At 37.7% G+C, this 18,468-nt stretch overlaps 1 pseudogene; it reads right to left on the bottom strand.

The window, feature by feature from the left end:
• Positions 1-8,482: 8,482 nt before the first annotated feature.
• Positions 8,483-10,602, bottom strand: LOC137224457 (nucleophosmin pseudogene; annotated as a pseudogene).
• Between the last annotated feature and the right edge of the window lie 7,866 nt (positions 10,603-18,468).

Here is an 18,468-nt window from a genome sequence, read left to right as displayed (position 1 = left end):
GTAAATAGTGCTGCAATGAACATTGTGGTACATGACTCTTTGAATTATGGTTTTCTCAGGGTATATGCCCAGTAGTGGGATTGCTGGGTCATATGGTAGTTCTATTTTTAGTTTTTTAAGGAACCTGCATACTGTTTTCCATAGTGGTTTATCAATTTACCAACAGTGCAGGACGTTTCCCTTTTCACCACACCCTTTCCAGCATTTATTGTTTCTAGATTTTTTGATAATGGCCATTCTGACCAGCGTGAGGTGATAACTCATTGTCGTAAACTTTCTTGAAGGGCTAAATAATAAATATTTTAGGCTTGCATGCCATAGAGTATTGTAACTACTTACCTCAGTTGTTTCATTGCAAAGTCAGCTACATACAATATGTAAACAAATGGGGACGATATGTTCCGATACAACTTGATTTATAAAAATAGGCGTCCAGCCCATATAGTAAAGTTCGCTAACCCCTGACCTGGTCTCAAAGCTGCATGCCCTCATTTTCCCTTTATTCATTCATTAGAAGCAAGTCATTAGGGTCCAGCTCACACTCCAGGGGAGAGGAATTAGGCTCTATCTCTTGAAGGGAGGAATAAAAGAATTTCTGGATGTATTTTAAAACCATCACAATGGGCTTAACACATAGTAAGCAGAATATGGGTTAAATATTGCATTCGTTTCTTAGGTCTGCTGTTACAAATTATACAAACTGGGTGGCTTAAAGCAACAGAAATTTATTCCCTCACAGTTCTTGAGACTAGAAGTCTAAAATCAAGGTATCAGTGGGGCCATGCTCCCTCTGAAGGCTCTAGGGAGAATCTTTCCTCTTCCTAACTTCTGGTGGCTCCCAGCAATCCTTGGTGTTCCTTGGCTTGTAGTTGTTTCACTCCAATCTCTACCTCTGTCTTCAAATGGCCCCTTCTCTCTCTGTGTGTCCTCTCCTCTTCTTATAAGGGTACCACTCATTGGATTTAGGGCCCATCCTACCCAGAACGACCTCGTATTAACTTAAATAATCATAACTACAAAGAGTCTATTTCCAAATAAGGTCACATTCTGAGGTTCTAGGTGAATATGGATTCTAGAGGAACACTATTCAACACCCCCCCTACACACAATAGTGCCCCTACCAAGTTCTCTGTCCTCACTTCCTGCCACTCCTAGCTCTAGGCTCTAGTCAGAGTGAATGGCTCGTTCTCCTAACCTGCTAGGCTATATGATCTTGCTGTTGCTCTCCCTAGAGTGCCCTGTCACCTCTTCCTTGCTTCTACTTAACCTTTAAGATTATCCCTTCAGAATCCCTTGATGACACCCCTGGATCTGTTGGACGTGTTTCCACAGCACCCTTTGCATATTTCTAACACATCTGTATTGTAATGACTAGTATATAAGTTTGTATTCTACACTAAACCCTAAGCTGCTTGATATCAGTAACTGTCATTTTCATTCCTGTGTCTTCAGCAACTAGCAGAGTACTTCGATAAACAGAAAGTATTCAAGAAACATTTGTTGATTGAACAAAGTTACAGGATTTTCTTCTTGTAAATTCTTAAATGCAGGATAAAATCTCTTTGGGCTAGGACAATTGTAACACAGTCCTTCCTGAACACAGGAGGCTAGATTTGTTATTTCAATAATTACTTTTATTAAAGTCTCTCTAGGCCCGAGCCATGGCAATAAAGGACTGTGGGTGCACAGCTGGCCCGCATCTGGAACACATAAGGGCAGGCAAGTTGATGAGTACTGTTCTGAATCCCTTCTACCACTCTCCACCAACCAGGCAATGTGAACTGCGAAGCAGTGTTGAATATTCTAGTTTTATATATTATGAATCAAAGTAGAAATATCCTTTCTCTAACTTTTTTCTTTCTTGATACTTGAAGGCTCATTACTTTAAGCAATAAAGTTTGGTTGCCTTATAGCAAGAACAGTTTTTAAATTGAAATTTTTATTGAGATAATTGTAGATTCACATACAGTTAGAAGAAATAATACAGAGCAATCCCTTGTAAACTTTGTCCAGTTTTCCCCAGCGTTAACGTTATGTAAAATTATAGTATGATATCACAAACAGGATAGTGATATTGACATAATCCACTGATCTTACTCAGATTTCCCCCATTTTATTTGTATTCATTTGTGTGTGTATGTGTTTGTGTGAGTGTGCATTACATTCTATACAATTTTATCATCTGTGTAGGTTTATATGTCCACCACTACAGTTAAAATACTGAACAGTTTCAACACCGCAAGTATCCCTTATGTTACCCTAAAGCATGTTCTATTACATCCCATCTTTTATGTTCCTATTGTCATATTTTATATACACAGACTTTACATTCTATAAGAAATGATATCATGTTAATATGTAGAATGTGATCATTTAAGGATACACAGTAAAATGGCTACAGCCAAGTACTAAAAAATATTAAAAAGATACAGCTAAGCAGTCATTAGATGAATTGAAATAGAATACTACAAAACATTTGATTAAACTAAAGTCAATTGATCAATCAAAGGAAGAAATAAGGAACAAAAAACCCCAGAAGGGATAAACAGAAAACAAAAAACAAAGTACACCTAAGTACAAACATATCAATAACTACATTAGGGCTTCCCTGGTGGCGCAGTGGTTGAGAGTCCGCCTGCCGATGCAGGGGACACGGGTTCGTGCCCCGGTCCTGGAGGATCCCACATGCCGCGGAGCGGCTGGGCCTGTGAGCCATGGCCGCTGGGCCTGCGTGTCCGGAGCCTGTGCTCCATGGCGGGAGAGGCCACAGCAGTGAGAGGCCCGCGTACCAAAAAAAAAAAAAAAAAAAAAAAAAAAAAAAAAAAAAAACTACATTAAATGTAGATGGACTAGAAGGTAAAGACTGAGACTGGATTAAAAAAAGCAAGATCTGATTATATGCTATTTCTAAGAAACACAACTCATATATAAAAAAGACAGACAATTTGAAAATAAAAGGAGGAAGGAATGATATACCATTCAAATACTAAGCATAAAAAAGCTGGTGTGACTGTTTTACCAGACAAAACAGACTTCAAAACAAAGAGCATTAGCAGAGATAGAGAGGGAGATTTAATAATAATAAAAGGGCCACTTAATCAAGAAGACAAAATAATCCTAAATATGGACAAAATCAACAACAGAGCTTCAAAGTATGGGATGACAGAACTACAGAAATAGATAAGTCTACAATCATAGCGATTTTAACACCCCTTTCTCAATAATAGGTAGTAATGGAAGTAGACAAAAGAAATCCATAAGCAGATAGACTTAAACAAAACTATCAACCATCTTGCTCTAATTGACACTCATAGAACATTGCACTTAGCAGCCGCAGAATACATAAGTGCAAAGATAGTTGCACCAATATAGACCTTATTCTGGGCCTTAAAATGTTTCTCAATAAATTTCCAGGGACTTCCCTGGTGGTCCAGCGTTTGAGACTCTGTGTTCCCAATGCAGGGGGCCCAGGTTCAACCCCTGGTCAGGGAACTAGATCCCACATGCCACAATTAAGAGCCTGCATGTTGCAACTAAAGATCCCACATGCTGCAACTAAAGATCCCACGTGCCACAACAAAGATCCTGCACGTGGCAACAAAGATCCCGAGTGCTGCAACTAAGACCGGAGCAGCCAAATAAATAAATAAATAAAATTTAAAAAATAAATAAATTTCCAGACTGAAATCTTAAAGAGTATGTTCACTGACCATATACAAATTAAATTAGACATCAGTAAGATAAGTATTTTTATATATCGATAAGATACCTTTTTAAAAAATCCCTGTTCACCTCACACCTGTCAGAATCGTCAAAAAGACCACAAATAACAAGTGTTGATGAGGATACACAGAAAAGGGAACCCTTGTACACTGTTGGTGGGATTGTAAATTGGTGCAGCCACTATGGAAAACAGTATGGAGGTTCCTCAAAAAACTAAAAATAGAACTGCCACATGAGCCAGCAATTCCACTCCTGGGTATGTATATGAAAAAAAATAAAAACTAATTTGAAAAGATACATGCACCCCAATGTTCATAGCAGCATTATTAGCCAAGATATGGAAGCAACCTAAGTGTCCTTCAACAGATGAATGGATAAAGATGTGGTATATATACACAATGGAATATTACTCAGTCATAAAAAAGAATGGAATTCTGCCATTTGCAAAAAGATAGATGGACCCAGAGAGTATTATGCTTAGTGAAATAAGTTACAGAAAGACAAATACTCTATGTTATCACTTATATATGGAATCTAAAAAATAAAACAAACAAATGTATACAGCAAAACAAACAGACTTACAGATATAGAGAACAAACTAGTGGTTGCCAGTGAGGAGAGGAAGTGGGGGCAAGAAAGGGTATAGGATTAAGAGATACAAACTACTATGTACAAAATAGACAAGGAACAAGGATACACTGTACAGCAGAAGAAAGTATATCCATTATTTTGTAATAACTTTAAATGGAGTATAATCTATAAAAATATTGAATGACTATGTTGTACACCTGAAATTAATATAATATTGTAAATCAACTCTACTGCAATAAAAAAATCCCTGTAATATCTGGATACTAAAAATACACCTCTAATAACCCATGGGTGAAAAAACAAATCACAAGGAAAATTAGAAAAGATTTCAAACTAAATGAAAATGAAACAAGCCCAACATGCCACAATGTGCAAGATACAAAGAAAACAGTGCTTAGAGGAAATTTTATAGCTTTAAATGTGTGTTTTAGAGAAGAAGAAGGATTTTGAAGTAATAATCTTGATCTTGTTTCCACCAAAAAAGCTAGAAAAAACAGAGCACATTGCTATATTTAAAATAGACAACGAACAAGGACCTACTGTACAACACAGGGAATGCTGCTCAATATTTGGTAATAATCTAAATGGGAAAAGAATTTGAAAAAGAATAGATACATGTATATGTATAACTGAATCACTTTGCTGTACACCTGAAACTAACAAAACATTGTTAATCAACTATGCTCCAATATAAAATAAAAAGCAAAAAAAAAAAAAAAAAGAGCAGACTAAACCTAAAGTAAGAATTACAAAAAGTAGAACTAAACCTAAAGAAAGAAGAGAAAATAATAAAGATAAGAATAGAGACCAATGAAATAAAAAACAACAAAAGAGAAAATTAATAAAGCCTACAGCTAATTAAAAAAATATTAGTAAAACTGTTAATACGCAAGTGAGACTGATGATGGAAAACGGAAAGGAAAAAACAAATTGTGCTAAGTGACAGAAGCCAATCTGAAAGGTTACATACATATGATTCCAACCATTCTGGAAAAAGGCAAAACTATGGAGACAGTAAAAGAAATCCAGGAATTTGGAAGAGGGAAAGAGGCAGGGATGAAGAGATGGAGCACAGTGAAAATATTCTGCATGATACTGTAATGGTAAATACCTGTCATTATACATTTTTTAAAACCCATAGAATCTGCAACACAAAGATGAACCCTAATGTAAACTATGGACTTTAGTGAATAATAATGTATCAACTTTGGCTCATCAATTGTAACAAATGTACCACACTACATGCAAGATATTAATAATAGGGAAGACTTGGGGTGGGAGTAGAGGTGAAAAAGTTTATGGGAAACTCTTGGTACTTTCTGCTCATTTCTCTATAAACATAAAACTGCTCAAAAAATTCTATTAAGGGGGCTTCCCTGTGGTGCAGTGGTTAAGAATCCGCCTGCCAATGCTGGGGACACTGGTTTGAGCCCTGGTCCGGGAAGATCCCACATGCCGCGGAGCACCTAAGCCTGCGAGCCACAACTACTGAGCCCGCGTGCCACACTACTGAAGCCCGCGTGCCTAGAGCCCATGCTCCGCAATGAGAAGCGACTGCAATGAGAAGCCCGCACACCGCAACAAAGAGTAGACCCCGCTCGCCATAACTAGACAAAGCCTGCGTGCAGCAACAAAGACCCAACACAGCCAACACAGCCAAAATAAACAAAATAAATAAATTTGAAAAAATTCTATTAATAAACCATCAACCAAACAAAAAGACAACCTAGTGAATAGAAGTAAATATTTGCAAATGATATGACAAATAAGGGATTAATATCCAACATATATAAACAGCTCATACAACTCAACATCAAAAAAACAAACAACCAGATTAAAAATGGGCAGAAGAACTGAATAGACATTTTTCCAAAGAGGAAATGCATATGGCAAGCAGGCACATGAAAAGATGCTCAACATTGCTAATCATCAGGGAAATGCAAATCAAAACCACAATAAGATGTCACCTCACATCTGTCAGAATGGCTATCATCAGAAGGAGCACAAATAACAAATGTTGGTGAGGATGTGGAGAAAAGGGAACCCTCATACACTGTTGGTGGGACTGTAAATTGGTGCAGCCACTGTGGAAAACAGTATGGAGGTTTCTCAAAAGACTAAAACTAGAACTACCATATGACTCAGCAATTCCACTCCTGGGTATGTATCTAAAAAAAGAAAACACACTAATTCAAAAAGATACAATACATCCCAATGTTCATAGCAGCATAATTTATAATTGCCAAGATACGGAAACAACCTAAGTGTCCATAAATAGATGAATAGATAAAGAAGATATGGTACATATATACAATGAAATACTACATCAAAAAAATAATGAAATTTTGCCATTTGCAGCAACATGGATGGACTTGGAGGGCATTATGCTAAGTGAAATAAGTCAAACAGAGAAAGACAAACACTCTAGGATATCACTTATACGTGGAATCTAAAAAATACAACAAACTAGTGAATATAACAAAAAAGAAGCGGACACAGATATACAGAACAAACCAGTGGTTACCAGTGGGGAGGGAGGGAGGAGCCGTATAGGGGTGGGGGAGTAGGAGGTACAAATTATTGGAATCTAAAAAATACAACAAACTAGTGAATATAACTAAAAATAAGCAGACTCACAGATATAGAGAACAAACTAGTGGTTACCAGTGGGGAGAGGGAAGAGGGGTGGGGCAATATAGGGGCAGGGGATTAAGAGGTACAAACTAATAGGCATAATTTTAGCTACAAGGATATATTATATAACACAATACAATACATTGTATGTATACATTGTATACATTGTATACATTGTACGTACATACTGTACATTTACAAAATGTAAATTTCAATTACATATTTTCTTTTTGAGGAACTTAATGCAATATAGTTTTTCTTAGTGCTGTGGAGGCTTTTCATATGGTATTAAATTTAATCTCCAGTTTATAATATTTCTCAACATTATACTATTTATAAAAATATTTTTTATATTTTATGTGAAAAAGTCAATTTCTTTTAATGATATTGCAGTATGATTTCAATTTTATATATTTTTCTTATGTATACTAATAAACTTAATATTTCTTGCTAAAGATTTTTTTGGGGAAAATTAATATATAGAGAAAGAAATAAGTGAAATTTTATTGAATTGTTCTTTGGAAAATATGGCATAGGTTATATGTTCCAAGAATTTGATTTAAATCAAGTATAGCTGGCTCTCTATATCCATGAGTTCCATATCCATGGATTCGACCCATTGTAGATAGAAAATATTTGAAAAAGAATTCCAAAAAGCAAAATTTGTAGTGTAACAGCAACTATTTACATAGCATTTACATTGTATTTAAAACTATTTGCATAGCACTTACATTATGTCAGGTATTATAAGTAATCTAGAGATGATTTAAAGTATACAGGAGGATGTGCTTTGGTTATATGCAAATACTAGGTCATTTTATATAAGGAACTTGAGCATCTGTGGATTTTGGTATTTGAGGGGTTCTGGGATCAATCCCATAGGGATACTATGGGACGACTGTATTTCTTTTGATTTTATGATTTGCTTGACTTTTCTACATTTGGTCATGAAATCAGTCTTCCGTTATTGTTTTCTCACTTACTGTGTTAGCAAGTTGGGACATAAAATATCTTAAGAATTCCCACAATTTATTCCTGAGAAACTGTACATTACAAACTTTGCATCCGGCACTTTTAAGCTGTGTAACCTTGGGCAAGTTACTTAGCATTATCTGTATAATGGAGAAAATGACAGCGGTGCTGGTGATGGTGATAATTATGACCATACCTACTGAGATGGTTACTGTAAAGGTTAAATGAGATAAGGCATGGCAGCCCAAAGCACAATGCCTGCTCACAAATGTTTGCTAATATTTTAATAAATCTAGTCACTAAATCCAATTGATTCCATCTAAGTATCATTCAAGTTTTTGCCCCACTCTTTTTTTTTGCAGTACGCGGGCCTCTCACCGCTGCGGCCTCCCGGGCTGCTGAGCACAGGCTCCGGACGCGCAGGCCCAGCGGCCATGGCCCACGGGCCCAGCCGCTCCGCGGCACGCGGGATCCTCCCGGACTGGGGCACGAACCCGCATCCCCTGCATCGGCAGGTGGACCCCCAACCACTGTGCCACCAGGGAAGCCCTTGCCCCACTCTTGATTCGCACATTTTTCCCTTAGGTTCCTTTCATTTCTCATATGGTCTGTAACAAGAGCTTCCAAATATATCTCCCTGCTTCTAATCTCCTTCCCCTTCAATTCCTACAGGAGCAATCTTTCTAAAATACATTCTGATTATTTCACTCCCTTAATGAAAATCTTTCCATGGCTCCCCATCGCATAAAGCAATGCTTCTCAAACGTCATTCATTCCCATACCTCTTCCCAAGCGTTGCAAATGTTTCCTCTGCCTGGACTGCCTTCCTCATCTTTCTTCCTAAAGAATTCATTCCGTATAATCTACCTTATTTTTTTTTTTTTTTTTTTTTTGCGGTACGCGGGCCTCTCACTGTTGTGGCCTCTCCCGTTTGGAGCACAGCCTCCGGATGCACAGCCTCAGCGGCCATGGCTAGCGGGCCCAGCCGCTCCATGGCATGTGGGATCTTCCCGGACCGGGGCACGAACCCGCGTCCCCTGCCTCGGCAGGCGGACTCCCAACCACTGCGCCACCAGGAAAGCCCTAATCTACCTTATTTTATCTGTAATAAGGATGTCACTTAACGTGAACTGCAAATTTTATTCCAGACCTTTATTTTGTACCTTAAAAAAAATCTTTGAGTGGCATATAATTTACATACATGAAATACATAGATCGCAAGTGTTCTGTTTAATGAATGTCAACAGTTCTACACATGTAACCACCACCCCAAGCAAGATCTAGAACACTTCTAGACCTCTAGAAAGTTCCCTAATGCTCCTTTCCAGTCAAGCAAAATATCTTCTTCCACTGCCCCAGCCAAAAAAAAAATTTGTTTTTTAGAAAGAGCAGTGCTACTTTATTAAAATACTGGTTTATTTCACATGTATATATTTGTCTCCCCACCATTTCCATTTGTCTGACCATCACTACTACTATGTCCTATCATAACATTCCATACATACTTAAAACCAAGCAAAGGGTGGAGTTTCCTCTCTAAAAACTAAACAGGCATTTTGGACAACATATTCTTGGCAATGGAACCTGGACAACATTTATCAGACGTGGCGGGGAAAGTTCTCACTCTGCATTATAAAAAGGACAGCCAGATGTCAACTGCTACAGAAATGAAATAAGATGGAAAATTTTAACAAACTGTTTAAATTATTTTCTTAGAGAGACCTCCTCCATTGCCAGAGATCTTGAATAGCCTCCTGGTCAGTCATCTGGAAACAATTCTTCACATTATTGATGAACTTGGCTTCCACTTTGGGAAGGGGACCACCTTTTCCTATAGTTGCTTGCATTTTTGCTTTAATGTCTTCTACAGAGCTAGGTCCTTTTGGTGTTTTAGGAGTTTTTGTCCTGTTTTTTGAAGGATTCTTGATGTTTTGATCTTGGTATTGATGGTTTTGAGTCTTTTCCACTCTGGTTTGATTTCTGTGCATTTTTGGCTGGAGTATCTCGTACAGATTTCTTTACTGGAGCTTTTTCTTCAGCTTCTTCATCATCAAGTCATCATTGTCATCATTATCATCTTCATCTTCATCAGCAGCAAGTTTTATTTTTTTCTGTGGAAACTTGCTACCACTTCCAGGGGCAGAACGCTTTCCAGACATACTTAGGAGTGTCACATCCTCCTCCTCTTCATCTTCTGACTCTGCATCTTCCTCCACAGCTACTAAGTGCTGTCCGCTAATATGCAAGGGACCTGAACCACACTTCAACCGTAAGACCACAGGTGGTCTTATTTCAAAGCCCCCAAGGGAAATCGTTGGCTGTACAGACAATTTTGAAGTTGCCAGTGTTACTTTGATTGGACTGCCTTCATAATTCATCGCTTCTGCTTCAACAGTGGGCAATTCATCCTTTGCGCCAGCCCCTCTTCTTGAAGATAACTGGTGCTCATTTTCATCATTATCCACCTTAAAGTGATAATCTTTGTCAGCCTTTGGTTCACAACCGAAAAGATAGTTTTGGGGCCTCAGGGGGCTCATGTCCATCTCCATCGAATCTTCCATGGGTTGGTGGCATGCACTCAGGTGGGAGAGAAAGCGGACAGATAAATAACTACTGTTCCGGAGAACAGCCGCACAGGATGGCATGACACCACAGTAAAGCCAAAAATGTTATGACAAAAAAGATTTTAAAGGGGCTTCCCTGGTGGCGCAGTGGTTGAGAGTCCGCCTGCCAATGCAGGGGACATGGGTTCGTGCCCCGGTCTGGGAAGATCCCACATGCCGCGGAGCGGCTGGGCCCGTGAGCCATGGCCGCTGAGCCTGCGCGTCCGGAGCCTGTGCTCCGCAGCGGGAGAAGCCACAGCAGTGAGAGGCCCGCGTACCGCAAAAAAAAAAAAAAAAAAAAAAAAGATTTTAAAGGTCACAGAACAATCATATTTTTTCCCATTGATATTAAAAGTGCTTTGCATGATTTCAGCTTGCATGATCATTTTTACGGTCCCACATTACTGTGCATAGAGAGGGTTGTTTGTGTTTTTTAACTTTTTATTTCCTTTCTGGCAGTTTAGCTATATCTGTTTATGTGTATATGTGCATGTGCATGTGCATGTGTGTGTGAATGGTTGCTCTAAAGTAGAAATCAGCAACTACAGCACATGGACCAAATCCAGCTCATGGCCTTTTTTAAAGAATAAATAATACTTTATTAGAACGCAGCGCTGCGAGACCACAAAGCCTAAAATATTATTATCTGACCCTTTACAGAAAAAGTTTCCCAACCTTTGCTCTAAAGTGATGGTTCTTACATTTTAACATGTATCAGAATCACAGAAAGACTGTTGAGCCATACCCCCAGAGCTGCTGACTCAGGTCCGCAGTGGAGCCAGAGACTTTCATCTCTAACAAGGTCCCAGGTGATGCCGATGCTGCTGGGCTGACTACGTCCTAAGAACCACTGTTTTAGAGATTATGTTATATAACTTTAACTTATTACAATCTCCCTCATACTATTTTGTACTACTTCAATCCCAACTTTTGTGCTCGTGTTATCATATATTTTATTTCTTTATATGCTCTTAACTCTATTGTACATTGTTATTATTTTTGCTTTAAATAGGCCATAGTTTTTTCTGTAAATAACACACAGTGAAATTGACTTCCTGTGGTGTACAGTTCTACAAATTTTAACTTATGTATGGATTCTTGTAATTGCCATCACAATAAGTCCCTCTGTTAAAGGATTTAGGAGAAACAAGGAGCATGAATAAATGAGGAATTTTACCACAGAGATGGAAAGTATAAAAAAAAGAATCAGAAGGAAATTCTAGAAATAAAAATAAATATAAAAATTTAAGAATTCATTAGATGGGCATAACGGTCTTGCTATCGAGTGCAGGTAACTTCTCTACTGGAATGTAAGGTTCTCATGTTTTCTGCTCTTTTGCTTTATTCAGTGAACCAGCACTGTTAATATCCACTTATATGTTGGTCATTTCCAATTTGTATTTATTGCTGCTAACGTGTATCTCATATGATTTCTGAAGAGTACTGTCTGAAAAGTTTATTCTTGAAACTTTCAACTGGAAAAAGTTCTGGCAAAATTATTTTTCTTTCACAGTTTCTCAAAGCAGCCATAGAAACCACTTTGTTTTTCATGTTTGTTCCTATGGACCTTATTGTCTAATCATTTTCCAGGTAAGAGATTACAAGGCAGCCTTTTTCAGGTTTTCAATTAGTAACCTTTTATGGTCTTTCTTGGTGAGGTTTGTTTCCTGGTTTATGATCCCCTAGATACTTTAGGGAACTTTAGTGAGGAAAGCTTGTAGTTTCCGAGACACTCGGCAGCCACTGTGCCCCCACCTCCATCATCTTATTAAATTATGAAAGCTGTTAAGGAGAATGGAAAGACAGCCTAGAGGTGGGGTTCAATAACTTTTAAAACTTCCATTCTGATTATAATAAAGTATCAGGCTGCTATAAAGACATCAAGTTTCTTTCAGCTCCCAGGTCCAGGTTAATAAGCAGTAGAGTTACGTAAACATCTTTCCATTTGACACCTCACAATCCCTAGATGCCTTCTGAGGCATGTCTCACCCTTTTGTTTATACTATTATAATACAAACTAAAAATTGGTTTTCAATTTCTAATGTAAAATTCTTTTGTCATCTATGTTGTAATCCTGCCTCTAAGCATTTGCCTAAGTAATCTCTCTTGCCTGTTTTTTGATGAGGTGTGTCATAAAGTACTGTAAAGGGTGTGTTTACTTTGTGTTGCATTTATTGAGAAGTAGAAAAAAGGCCGTTCTATACTTTCCAGATGTTCCATCATTTCTTTGATGTCTGCAGAACAACCTGTGTAAATTGTTTCTACTAAGTTTGTATTGCAAATGTATTTTGAAATGAATTTTACCAGGATCCATCATATCATTTTGCTATGAAAACAATGGTACACATCTCACAACATGGCATTCAAAGTTTATTCCTTAAATTCTAGACTAATGCTCAAAGTAGTATATTTTATTATCTGGTTATGATTGTATTTGTTGTCCTGGGAGGAAGGCAGAGTGAGATATTATCACTTCACTTTCCACATGAGGAAGTCATTGGAAGACATTCAGATGTCACAGATAACATTTCCCTATCTGGCTATTAGCTTTCCACATTCAGGAGAAACTAATATCTGTTACAGTAATCAATTTTTAAAATACAATCCAAAAACATTATAGGGACACTTCCTTAAACTCTCTTTTCTTTATATATTTCTACTGGCATTACAATACTATTTTGACTTCTTCCTCAGATCTCTTTCTCCGAATACAGCCTTCAGCCAAATTCTGGTTTAAGTAAAGTTTGGCTTTGATTTCCCTCTACTTTCTATTTTGGTCCTTCTACTTCTTATGTGACAATCCATATTCCATAAAAATCAGTTCATGGGCAGAAACAGCAGAAAAAGGAATCTGATTAGGACAGTGAACTGTGAGTCAGAGAGTGGGAATTCCACAGGGGGCAAAAAAAAAAAGGCTTTCAAGCAATTAGGAACTGGAATTACTAAAGGAGTTGAGTGATTTGAGAGAAGCAAGGGGTTAATAACTTGGAGTTTGTTTGCCAGGCAATAAGTGAGCAGGGCAGAGCAGGCCAAACAAGTATATGGAAACAGCAGCAGGCAGAATGCAAAAATGCTTTGTATCTTCAGTCACTCTTTATTCCTCTTACTATGGCAAATTTCAATCTAATGTGACACTATCCCAGAATCCTACCGGTAGTAATAACTGCAACAGTTGGCTGGCTGACCAGTCATTATGGGGTGAGGAGTTATTACAGCTCTTTTGGCAGAAGGGTTTTCTTCACTCTGTTGAAATGGATGCAATTACAGTAATTCACACCAAAGAGGGAGAAAATGATCATTAACTTATTACAACCCTCAAAAATAGTATGTTTTGAGGAGAGGACTGAAGCAACACTTCTCCAAGTAAATTCTATGCCACACTCACTCCTGTATTTTAGTTCAGTGCTCCAGATGAAAAAGGCTTCTGTGGTCAAACATGCTGAGAAATGCTGCATGATCCTCTTACTAAAAACATTAATAAAGGTCCCGAGAAGTCTTGCAGTAAGAACGTAAGTTCATTTAATTGTATTTAATTTACTTTTATGGTTAGTGCTTTCAGTGCCTGCTCAAGAAATCTTTGCATACTCCAAGATTGCAAAGATATTTTTCTTTGTTTTTCCTAGCTCTTGGTTCTGAGCTTTATATTTAGATCTATGATCCATGCCTATTTAATTTTTGTGTATGGAGTGAGAAAGACATGGAGGTTCTTTTTTTTCCCCCATAAGAAAATCCACTTGATCCAGCAACATGTTTAAAAAGACTATCCTTTTCCCATTGAATTTACTTGCCACCTTGATCAAAAATCAATTGACCTTATATGTGTGACCGATTTCTGGACGCACTGTTGTGTCCCATTGATATTATTTATCTATGCTTAGGGCAATACTTGATTAACTGTAGCTTTAAAGTCTTGAAATCACATATTATAAATCTTCCACCTTGCTGTTTCTTTTCAAGATTGTTTTAGCTCTTCTATATTCATTGTGTTTCCGAATAAATTTTAGAATCAGCTTGAAAATTTCTTCAAAAATGCCTGCTAGAATTCTGATAGAGCTTGTATTGGATCTATACATTAATTTAGGGAGAATTGGCATCTCAACAGTTTTGAGTTCTATAATCCATGATCATGGTATGGTTGACCCTTGAACAATACAGGTTTGAACTGCATGGGTCCACTTAGATTTTTTTCAATAGTACACTGTACAGTACTACATGATCTGAGTTGGTTGAATCTGCAAATTTGGAACCCAGAGGGAGGAACTGTGTATATGGAGGGCAGACTATAAATTACGGCAAATTTTCAACTGCACGAGGGTCATCAGCACCACTAATGCTCGCATTGTTCAAGGGTCAACTGTATATATACTGTACTTTTAATTTTGATCTTTAATTTTTCTCAGCAATGTTTTGTAGTTCTCAGTAGAGAGGTCTTGTGCTTTTTTCAAAGATTTATTTCTATGTATTTGGTATTTTAATGGTGATATTTTTATTTAGTTTCTAATTGTTTTAGCTATTCTAATTATTTCAAATAAATTTTTTATATTGACTATAACCTATGGCCTGGATAAATTTATTAATTAGTTCAAATAGCTTTTTATAGCTTCTACAGGGTTTTCTATGTATACAATCTTTCCGTGTGTGAATCACGCCAGTTTTGCCTCCTTCCTGAAACTTGGCCTTTTATCCCCTTTTCTTGCCTTAACACAGTAGCCCTATACTAAGCACATAATATACATCATCTCATTTAATCTTCATAACAACTCAGTGATATTCCTATTTTACAGATAAGAAAACTAAGGCTCAGAAATTTTCAGCAACTTGCCCAATCAATATTGCACATCTATTAACAGATCTAGAATTCAAACCTAGGCAGTCTTACTCCAAACCCGTACTTATGACTACTAGCTTCTAAATTTGGAAGACTCAGAGGCACAAAAGCAAAAAAATTTTCAAATTAATAATAGAAAAAAATCTCATTAAGGGCAAAGATACAAAATGTTCATAGAAAAAAAAAAGGCAAGTTTCTTTTAAATATGAGAAGATGTCAACCCCACACAAAATGAGAGAAATGCAAATTAAAACTATGCTAAAATGGTGCAGTATGAAAACAGCATAGTGGTTTCTCAAAAAATGAAAATAGAATTACCATATGATTCAGCAATCCCACTTCTAGGTTTATCAAAAAAAACTGAAAGCAGAACCTCAAGGAGTTATCCGCATACTCATGTTCATAGCAGCATTATTCACAGTAGCCAAGAGGTAGAAGCAAACCAAATATCTATAGATGGATAAATGGATAAACAAAATGTGATATCTACAACACAATGGAATATTATTCATCCTTAAAAAGGAAGGAAATCCTGTCATATGCTACAACATGGATGAACCTTGAGGACTTTATCCTAAGTGAAACAAGCCTCACAAAAAAGACAAAAAACTGTATGATTTCACTTATATGAGGTATCTATATTAGTCAAATTCATAGAAACAGAAAGTAGAATGGTGGTTGCTAGGAAGCGGGGGAGGGGGAAATGGAGAATTGTCATGTAATAGGTGAAGAGTTTCAATTTTACAAGATGAAAAAGTTCTGGAGATCTGTTTCATAACAATGTTAAAATGCTTAACACTACTGAATTGTACACTTAAAAAATGGTTGTGGACTTCCCTGGTGGCGCAGTGGTTAAGAATCCGCCTGCCAATGCAGGGGACACGGGTGCGAGCCCTGGTCCGGGAAGATCCCACATGCCACGACGCAACTAATCCTGTGCGCCACAACTACTGAGTCTGTGCTCTAGAGCCTGAGAGCCACAACTACTGAGCCGCATGCCACAACTACTGAAGCCCACGCACCTAGAGCCCGTGCTCTGCAACAAGAGAAGCCACCACAATGAGAGCCTGCTCGCCACAACTAGAGAAAGCCTGAGTGCAGCAACGAAGACCCAATGCAGCCAAAAATAAATAAATAAATTTTTAAAAATGGTTGCAATGGTAAATTTTACATTATTTTTTATATCACAATTTAAAATTTAAAAACTATTTTTAAAACCTTAACACAAATTTTATTATAAATTCTTAAAAAAACTACGCTGAAACCATTTTTTTTTTTTTTTTTTTTTTTTGCGGTACGCGGGCCTCTCACTGTTGTGGCCTCTCCCGTTGCGGAGCACAGGCTCCGGACCCGCAGGCTCAGCGGCCATGGCTCACGGGCCCAGCCGCTCCGCGACATGTGGAATCTTCCCGGACCGGGGCACGAACCCGTGTCCCCTGCATCGGCAGGCGGACTCTCAACCACTGCGCCACCAGGGAAGTCCTGAAACCATTTTTTAAGCTATCAGATGGGCAAAAATCCAAGTCTGATAGCACTCTCTTATATGTTCATTGCTGGGGGAGTACAAATTGGTACAATCCCTATGGAGTGCAATTAGGCAATAACTATGACACCTTTTGATCCAGCAATTCTACTCTGGTGAATTTAATCATTCAGATATACTGTATGAATATATGAGATGATATAGGCACAAGATCGTGAACTTCAGCATTGTTTGCAAAAGAAAGATACTGGAAATAACCAAAATGCCCATTACTGGATGACTGGTCAAAAAAGTTATATCTATACAATGGAATACTATGCAGCTATTTTAAAATGAGAATGCTCACTATGTACTGATATGGAAATAGGTTCAAGATATGTGAAAAAATTAAGAATATATATAATAGTATGTATAAAAAAGGAGGGAAGTAGGAATCTGTTTATACTTTTATATTTCCTTGACATATAAAGAAACTCTAGATACATGAAAAGGATAATAATAAAATAGAGTAATAATGATAATAATAATAAATAAATAAAAATAATAATAATGATTTGGGGGCCCTGAACGGGAACCGAATAGGTAGGGGACTGGGGTGGAAAGACTTTTCAAAATATACTTTTTTATATGTTTTGGTCTTGGAACCATGTGACTTATATCACCTATTCAAAAAGTTCAATTAAAATTCCTATGCTTAGAAATAAATTTAATGGCACCAAGTGACGTTAAATGATTCATAAAACAAATGTTTACCAAGTATCTACTATATGTCAAGTAGGCACTATTTAGCAATACAGCACTGAACAAGATAGAGTTCTTGCCCTCATAGAACTTACATTCCAGTGGGAAAGACTATATATATTTTACTGAATAAAATAAATTATGTCAGGTAGCTATTTAAGAAAACGTCAATCAGGGTAAAGGAAAAAGGAGCGAGGTAGTGAAAGTGAGGTGGTGGTACTTCTGAAGAGGAGGCATTTGAGTAGAGATCTGAATGAAGGGAAAGAAGAAACAATGTAAGGGAAAGCTTTCCAGGCAGCAAAAGGCTTGAGGCAGGAACAAGTTTGATGTGTTGCAGAAACAGCAAAAACATTTATACAGCTGGAGCAAACTGTGTGAGGAGAACAAGGCAGGCAATGATGTTAAACAGACGGTCAGAAGGCAGATCATATGGGCTTTGTGGGACATGTGCAAGGGTTTGGGTGTTAGAGACAACTATTGGAGGTTTTAAAAAAAATCTAGAAGGGTCTTCATTAAGATTTGGCCAGGGCACACCTGTATGGCCTTTCAGGTTGTTAAACGACTGAAATATTTCAAATATGGTCAGAAAATAACTGCTTCCCTGGTAATAGTGTCACCTGCCATGCTGGCTCCTCTCCCAGGATACCGAACCCTCTCCCCCGCCATGAACCGATAACTAAGTAACCTGGCCCAGCAGTTGCTATTAATAGAGCTGGGGAAGTTAATCAGCTCAGGAACCTAGAATCATTGCAGTTCAGCAATCTAAAGGATGAGCCAAGGTTTCACTTTATTATAGCCCTAGAGCCTGCTTAGGACAGTGTGTCTTGGTCTTCCATCCCACCAAGGGTCAGTTGGGCCCCAATTCCATCATCTGGGCTCCCGCTCAGTCCAGC

The sequence above is a fragment of the Pseudorca crassidens genome, chromosome 5, assembly GCF_039906515.1.
Source record: "Pseudorca crassidens isolate mPseCra1 chromosome 5, mPseCra1.hap1, whole genome shotgun sequence".
NCBI lineage: Eukaryota > Metazoa > Chordata > Mammalia > Artiodactyla > Delphinidae > Pseudorca > Pseudorca crassidens.
Note: the sequence above shows the minus strand (reverse complement) of the source record. Positions and strands in the feature narration are given on the sequence as shown.